The 8,742-nt window shown below is 43.4% G+C and overlaps 1 protein-coding gene across 2 annotated transcripts in view; it reads left to right on the forward strand.

The window, feature by feature from the left end:
* Positions 1 to 423: 423 nt before the first annotated feature.
* C2H3orf18 (chromosome 2 C3orf18 homolog) overlaps positions 424 to 8,742 on the forward strand; it is a 504,125-nt gene continuing 495,806 nt past the window's right edge. Inside the window, exon 1 of one of the 2 annotated variants that reach the window (XM_042448831.1) lies at positions 424 to 545. The gene's annotated coding sequence lies outside the window, so the exon portion shown is untranslated. The remainder of the gene's footprint in view (positions 546 to 8,742) is intronic. The other variant, XM_042448833.1, reaches the window with a different exon arrangement.

Genomic DNA, 8,742 nt, shown 5'->3' on the forward strand with positions numbered 1-8,742 from the left:
CCATCTGTCCCAGGGGATGCTTTGATTGAGAGTTCCTGCATGGCAGAATGGGGTTGGGCTGGATGGCCCTTGAGAAAGAGAGAACCCTCCTTGCCCCACAACCATAGGGCTCCTCCTCCACTCCCTCCAGGCCAGACCAAGCCAGAGGAGAAGAAAGGCCATCTGTCCCAGGGGATGCTTTGATTGAGAGTTCCTGCATGGCAGAATGGGGTTGGACTGGATGGCCCCTGTGGTCTCTTCCAACTCTATGATTCTATGATTCTAAAGCAACAATCCCATTCTGCAAAATGCAAAAGACTAAAGAGACTCGGGGGCGCGCATGCGCGGGGGCACATGAGACCCTCCAGTCCCGCCTCCACCCCACCGCTCTCCGTCGTGAGTGACAGCCCAGCGGCCCAATCGTGATGCCAAGCGCTCTGCGCGGCCAGCCAATCCGAAGGGAGGAAAGGGGAGATCAAAGCAGAAGCAGCTGGAGAAGGCCTGAGCATCCATCCCCGGGAAGCCCCTTGGCAGCAGAGAGAGAGAGAGAGAGCTCTGCGGTGCAGGTAAGGCGGGAGGGAGCCCCGGCCTGGTGGGAGGAGCTGAGCCAGGGGAGCCAGCTGGGACAGGGCCCCTCCCCTCGGCTGACAGGGAAGCCACTGGGTGGGTGGCCCTGGGCAGGTCACACTCTCTCAGCCTCCTCAGGGCAAGGCCCCTCTGGGCAAGCCTCGCCAAGGAAGCCCCAGGATAGGGTCAGGAAGGACTCCAAGGCACACATCAACAACCATCACCCCCTCACTCAGCCTCAGGGGAAGGCCATGGCAAACCTCCCCTGGATAAACCTTGCCAAGAAAACCCCATGATGGGTTCTCCGAGGGTGGCCATAAGTCAGAAAGGACTTGAAGGTACACAGCAACAACTATCACTCCCTCACTCAGCCTCAGGGGAAGGCCATGGCAACCCCCCCTCTGAAGAATCCTGCCAAGGAAACCCCAGGATAAGGTTGCCATAAGTCAGAAATGACTTAGGCACACAGTCAGAATAACAACGACATCCTCTCAGCTTCAACACACCTTCCCTTAAGGGAGGGCAAAGGCCCAGACTGTGAAGGAACACAACATCAACAACCATCCTTTCAGGGGAAGATCATGGCAACCTGAACAAGAAAAACCCATGATAGGTTCCTCTTAGGGTGCCCAAAGATCAGACATGACTTGAAGACAATCATCATTATCATCTTCATCTATAAAGCGGCAGCTAAAAAAGGCCAATGCTATTTTAGGCTGCATCAATAGAAGTATAGTGTCTAGATCAAGAGAAGTAATAGTGCCACTGTATTCTGCTCTGATCAGGCCCCACCTAGAATATTGTGTCCAGTTCTGGGCACCACAATTCAGAAAGGACATTGAGAAACTGGAGCATGTCCAAAGGAGGGCAACTAAAATGGTGAAGGGTCTGGAAAATATGCCCTATGAGGAACAACTTAGGGAGCTGGGGATGTTTAGCCTGGAGAAAAGAAGGTTAAGAGGTGATATGATAGCCCTGTTTAAATATTTGAAGGGATGTCATATTGAGGAGGGAGCAAGCTTGTTTTCTGCTGCTCCAGAGAACAGAACCCGGAACAATGGATGCAAGCTACAGGAAAAGAGATTCAACCTGAACATTAGATTCCCTGGTGGAGTCTCCTTCCTTAGAGGTCTTTAAACAGAGGCTGGATGGCCATCTGTAGGGGATGCTTTGATGGAGGGCTCCTGCATGGCAGGATGGGGTTGGACTGGATGGCCCTTGTGGTCTCTTCTAACTCTATGATTCTATGACTGTAAGTCAGAAAGGACTTGAAGGTACACAACAACAACCATCATCCTCTCACTCAGCTTCAGGGAAAAACAATGGCAAACCTCCTCTGAACAAACCCCATGATAGATTCTTCTTAGAGTGTCCATAAGTTGGAAAGGACTTGAAGGCACACAGCAACAACAACAACAACCATCATCCTCTCAGCTCAGGGGAAGGCAAAGGCAAGCCTCTGGACAAATTTTCCCATGATAGGGTCACCATAAGTCAGAAATGACTTGAAGGTACACAACAACTGTGACGTATTCCACACCCTAACCTACTTCTATTCCGGTCTTTAACATACAGGAGCATGTTTTGTGTTTTGAACAGTCAGGCCAAGCATTTTCTTCAAACAATATAAACTTTTATTTGAATAACAAGTATATTAAGTATTTTTGAAGAACATTTGTTATTGTACTGTATCTTTACTTGGCAAATTAGTTACAGATATCTCACTGTTCTCTCTCTCTCCGTAGTAACCAAAGTCAAGCCATTCAGGCTATGATATCCCTCAGGATATTAATCAACCGAGACCCCTCTTCCAGAGTCTGGCTAACTCTGAGTCCCTCACTACAAGACTCTCAATTGGACTACTGTCCCTTCTTGAGACCACTAGACCCTCTCTTGGTCTGTAATCAAAACCCACTCTCTCAAATTATTGTTGGATGAGCCAAGCAGAAGAGGGGGTCACCAATAAAAGGGGATGAGGGAATCCTGCATCCACATCCCTGTCTTCCCATTTTTTCTCCCTCAAGAGTTTCCACCTGCTTCCCTCCAGCCGGTTCTTTTCCTCCTTCCTCTTTCCCAGGTTTCTCACATCAGACCCTGAAGAAAATGTGGAAATGATGGTAGGGCGGAAGTAAAATCTTTGTGAACATCCCTTTTTGTTGCTGTGGTGTGCCCTCCAGTTTATGGCGACCCTAAGGCAACACTATCAAGGGGTTTCTTGGCAAGATTTTTTTAGAGTGGGGTTGCCAGTTGCCTTCCTCTGAGGCGGAGAGCATGTGACTTGCCCAAGGTCACCCATGGGTTTCATGGCTGAGCATGGCAAAAGAGGAAAGATGCTCTAATGAAGTTCCTCTTCTACTGGATGGGGATGGGTGTCATCTGATTCCAACATCTGGTCAAAAGGACAAGGGGTCCAAGGGCACCTACCTTCTTTGGGAATCAGAATGGACTCTGTCCTGTAATGCATCCCCTGCCACTGTTGCACATTTGAGCCAACAGTTCTGACTTGCTAAAACGGGTGTTATTAGAAAGGTTAGAATCATAAGGTTGGAGGAGATCACAAGGGCCATCCAGTCCAACCCCATTCTGCAGCAGGGAGACACAATCAAGGCACCCATGACAGATGGCCATCCAGCCTCTGTTTAAAAACCTCCAAAGAAGAGATTCATCACTCTCCAAGGCAGTGTGTTTCAGGTTAAATTAGATTAGAAAGAGTATTAAAAGGAACATATGTAGTACAGCTTGGGAAAGTTGCTTTCATGGACAACAACTCCCAGAGTCAACACTGTATCTAGGGTCAGGGTCAGAGAGTGGTGACCAAAATGAACTTTGTCACACTCTGATTACATGCTGGGGAAAAGTTATTTTACAAAATAGTTTTTAGTATAAGGGTCCTTTCACACAACTACTCAGTTATGGTGCGAGAACCCATGTTAACTGCCATGACTGAATCTTATGGAATCTTGGGGGTTATAGTTTAGCCAGAGGGACTGGAGGGCGCTGATTAAGAAGCCTAATCCCTCTCCCTAAACTACAAATCCCAGGATTCCATAGTATTAAAGTAGAATCAAGCATTATAATTGTGTTGTGGAAGCAGCACTTCTCTTCCAGCATATCATACTAGAGAGGGAGGCTAGCTCCAACAGCCTCCTCCTGGAAGAAGATTAACCATCTATAAGAAGCCAAGCCCTCCCTCCAGTCATCTGCCTTGGTCCAGGCCTGGAGGTAGAGAGGAACTGCTGGCCCTCAACCCCTTCCTCCACCACTCCCTTCTCCTTTTGTGTTTGTGTCTTTTTAGATTGTAAGCCCAAGGGCAGGAACTGTCCAATAAAAAGACTGTATGCACAGGCGGGGTAAATTTACAGCACTTTATAAATAAAGGTTAATAATAATAATAATAATAATAATAATAACAACAACAACAACAACAGAAGGCCTACCCAGTAATTTAACTCATACTTTTAATTTGTATATGTGCTCTATATTGTATTTTAATGTTTTTATAGTATTGTGTTTTAACGGTGGGTTTTCTGTTTTTAATTGTGTTTTGTATTTAATGTGCTTACCCTGCCTTTAGAAGAAATACAATTTATTATTATTAGTGTAAAAGGCCTCTGGAAAATGTGTCCAATTGACATTCCTTTTTACACAATTCCTCTCATTCTCAGCAGCATGCTGCTGGGGGTAGGTTGTTTTGTGATGTTTTGCTTTTGCTAAGAGTCTCTAGTCCAAAATTGGTATATGAGGTGCAAGTATGACTTGATGTATTTTGTTTATTCATCTGGCTGGGTTTGAAGTGGCTGTGATTAATCAAGGAAGGGATGTTGTGGTTGACAGTTCCCTGATTGTCAGGTCAACTCATGTCAGTTGACAGCTGCAGCAGTATCAAAGTAAATACAGTGTAAACAGAAAAAGAGGGGGAGTGAAACCATGCAATGCTTAGTCTGAGAGTTGAAACAAGGGCACTTGTAGCTATGGAGAGCATTACATCTTAATGTCTGTGTTGTTTTTTGAAGTGGGAACAATTCTGGGCCTTCCAGTTCCAAAAAGAATAGAGTAGCTCGAGAGAAAAATAAATATCCCTCTTTTGAGAGCCAGCAGGGTATAGAGGTTTTGAGTGGGACTAGGGCTGCATCTGCACTGCAAAAATAACTAGTTTGACACCACACTAATTGCCATGGCTCAGAAATTCTGAGATTTGTAGTTTTGAGAAATATTTACCATCTCGGTCAGCAAGCTCTGGTGCTGTAAATTTATAGAATCCACAGCATTGAGCCATGGCACTTGGTGTCAAACTGGATTATTTTTGCAGTGTGGATGCAGGCTAGGACTCTGGGAGCCAGGATTTAAATCCTCACCATCCATTGAAATCCATTGGGCAAATCACACTCTCCCACCCTTAAAGGAACAAATCTTGCCAAGAAAATCCTAGGACAGAGTTGCTGTAAGTTGGAATTGACCTGAAGGCATATAACAACAACGTGCAAAGAAGAAACATGTAGCTACTGGCAACATCTAGCTTAGGAAAAAACACAGAGGGGAAATAGAGGAAGAGTAACGAGAGAGATTATTCATTCTCTTCAAAAAGAAGAACTGTGCTCCTTCACTGATGTTTAGTTAGCAACAACAACAACAAAAAACATTTTTTTCACACAATATATGTGCATAGACAGTCTCTAGAACAATTTGCAACAGGAAATTGTTGTGATAGTGAGAAGAACATTTTAATAACTTGATTATGACAGTGAGGAGAGACTGCAATGTACCTCAGAGGAGCAAATGCTGGGAGATTAAAACAGAAGATACACAAATCCACACATGTGCATGGTTTAAAACCATTTTAAACTATTTGATGTGCCTGGTTTTAATCTGTCTTCTTTAAACTGGCTGAAAAGAAGGCTAAATGTTTTTTAAAATGGTTTTACACCTTTTAAAATTATTTTATTATTTACTTGTTTTCAATTGATTTATTGTACACTGCTCTGAGATCTAGATACAGGCTGGGGATATAAATATTGAATAAATAAATGAGAATATACTGCTTTCATGCCTTTTAGGTTCCTTGAGTGCCATAGGAAGATAGGAATCCCAGCCAGAAAGGATGTTTGCTCATGTAATCGTTGACAGCTATTATATTTTTTAGTTTTTTTTCATTACAGGAATGGACAACTTTTGTCTCCGAATGAAGTTGGCAGTGACATCTCCCATCAGCCTTGTCAGCATAGCTAGTGGTAAGGGATGCACATCTGGAGGTTCACAGGTTTGTCCATACCTGTTTTATTGTGGGATTTCAGTAAGAAATGTATGTAGACGTAATGTTAACTAGGTTTCATTGAATTTTTAAAAACTGCATCATAGATTCTGCTGCTTTTAGTAGCCTGCACTCGTCGGCTTATGGTACACTAGTCACAAAGAAATTTATACTTCCTAACCCCAAATGTGGATTTTCCAAGGCAATGACTGCACATTTGTAGAGTGACAGGATCTGTGTATCTAGAAGCACATTGTCCCCCTCTTCACACACCCTTTTTTTATCATGAAGAAAATTCCTTCTTAACATGCAGAAAAGTTACGATTTCCTAATTTCTGTTACCAGACTGCATCCTTCTTTGGTGGTGCTGTGGAAATGCAGACACTAGTAGCCTCTTAGCAAGTTAGTTGCCTCTCAGAGGCTAATCATTAAAAATGTTAACAATCAGAGCGGAAAACAAGGGTCACAGCACTTTGTTCCCCATTCACCTGACTTCTTGTTTTCCATGCCCAATGCAAAGGAAGAAGTCTTTCTTCTTCTGCAGCTAGCATTCGTGCTGCCCAGTAAAGCTGTGTGGTACCATTTTAAAGCCATTCCATGAATTTGGAGGCGTAGATTGGTGGGTAGTTAGAATTCTCTGCTAGTGAGCTCTAACTGTAGAATCAGAGAATGTACTAGAACTCTCTAGTAGAGGATCTAAGTAGTATCTTGTCAACTTCACATCCCAAGGTGACACTGCATAGGCTGGTCCATGACAGTAAGTAGAATCATAACGCTATAACCTAGTAGTGTAGGTGCACTTCAAGTGGACTGGGGTGGAGGCAGGGGGGGGGAGAGAATGAGATTCTTTCTCACCTGCCCATTCTTACATTATAAGGTGTGGGTAGCCTCTTTAAGCCCAATGTCCGATTTCAGTTTTGGAAAAGTTGTTTTTTCAGGAGGACTGCGTTCTAGTGGTGTGTAGAATCTTCCCAAAAGTGGCAAAACCACAAATAGATTGTTTCAACTTAAAAGTTATTACTGCCAAGTAACCAAACTAGCTTACTAGTGTAGCTTACATCAGTGATGACTTTTAGGGACCGAATGCCCAAACTCAAAGCCTTTCTGGTATTGGGTGTTACCCGGTGCCAGGGTGGAACTTCTGGGGGGACAGGACTTTGGGAGGTGGGACTTCCGCCCTCTGGGGGGTGGACTTGTCCACGGGCAGAACTCTCCAGAGACAGCTAAAGGCCACAAGGGTGGGGGGAGAAGGAACAGGTGCACGCCTGTTTCTCCTCTTCCCCCGCTCTCGTCTCTCTGTGTGCCCTCCAAAATAGGTATGCGTGCCAGAGAGGGCACGCATGCAATAGTTGCCACCCCAGGCTTACATATTGCAAACTGCTTAGAACTGTTTAGTTCAGTATGAAGTGGTATAGAAATGTAGCTGCTATTGCTACTAAAACTTAAAAATATTTCAGCAGTGTTTTTTTTTTTTTTTAAGAAAGAGGAAGTTGTACAAAAGGGGAGAAACAGCCAACATGATGCCATGAAGAAGGGGATTTGGCCATTTCAGGAACCTCAGAAGGCCTGAGCTGGCCCATGTGTTCTAAAGATTATTATATTTTTTTTTGGCAGGGGACAGAGTCAGATTCATCTGGTGTTTTTTTTTCCTTCTGCTTTCATTGCTAGGCCAATAGGACTTTCAGTTCAGAAGAACCATTAAACATGCAATCAATCAGAAAGGGCTACCATCAAGATTTGTGATCGAAGAAGAGGAGAAGTGGGACTTTCATAGCTAAAAAATCTTTGTTGTTCAAGACACCAGTCAGTAAAAAAAAGGACAGAAAACCTTGCTCAAGATGAATTACAGCACATCCACTGTAAACACTTTGTATCGTGGTGGTACTACCACTTCTGAATCAGACCCTGGGACAACTGTAGATGGGACAGCTCAGAACAACGACCATGACACTGAAACTAGCACCTTTAACACACCAAAATCCGAAGTTTGCTGGCAATGGTCCTGGCATGGGGGACCATGCTGCTTTCCTTTGGCATCATCACTGTGATTGGACTGGCTGTTGCAATGGTAAGACAATGTCCTTTGATGATTCTGTCAGGAAATGGTTTTACTGGGGATGGGAGTGTTGAAAGTGGAAATTATCGAGTTAAGGGGATCCACTTTAATATTTCAAGTAGAAAAAAAATGTCTGAGGCTTAGCATATAATACAGAGCTTTATAGCAGTTTTACTTCCAGGTTTCTTTCAAAGGATCTGCTTTCTGACAGCTGTGACTCAAAGAGTAGTCCTTTGCTCCATCAAGGAGAATACTAGTCATACACTAGTTTTTCAGCTACTATAAGGTGAGATATAAACATTTCAATAACACATTTTCAGTGCAACTAACGTAGACTAGTTCCACCCATATCCATTGCCTTCTTACTACACCAACTTGGGTGAGCTTTCAGCATTTATAACTACATAAAATATATCTGTGAAAATTATTTGAAATTCAGAATTCTAAGGAAATAATATAATCCCTCAAAGCCAGTGCACCCCAAAGTCACAGAAATCTGCCACATCCAGCAGTTTCTTATAGATTTGGGAATCCATATGCTTATGGATTTCAGTGGTTTGCAAGAGTCACTCCATTCATTTCAATGAGCCACCGTTGCTTGTACTGTATTGTCTTTTTTGTACATAAGATTTGTTTTCTACAGTAAAGTACCTGGAGCTCATGTGTATACACACAATGAATCAAAGGACATAAACAGATCTCCAGCAAATACATAATAACAACACAGTACAGCTGTGCGACCCCAAATGATCACCATCATCTTCATCTTTCATCCCACCTTTTCCCTGTTTTGGGACTCAAAACAGCTTACAATAAATAAAAAATATTGTAAAACACAGAATAGAAAAGTTAAAATAAGATTCGACAATTAAAATAACTAAAATAATAAATA

Source organism: Sceloporus undulatus, chromosome 2 (genome assembly GCF_019175285.1).
Source record: "Sceloporus undulatus isolate JIND9_A2432 ecotype Alabama chromosome 2, SceUnd_v1.1, whole genome shotgun sequence".
NCBI lineage: Eukaryota > Metazoa > Chordata > Lepidosauria > Squamata > Phrynosomatidae > Sceloporus > Sceloporus undulatus.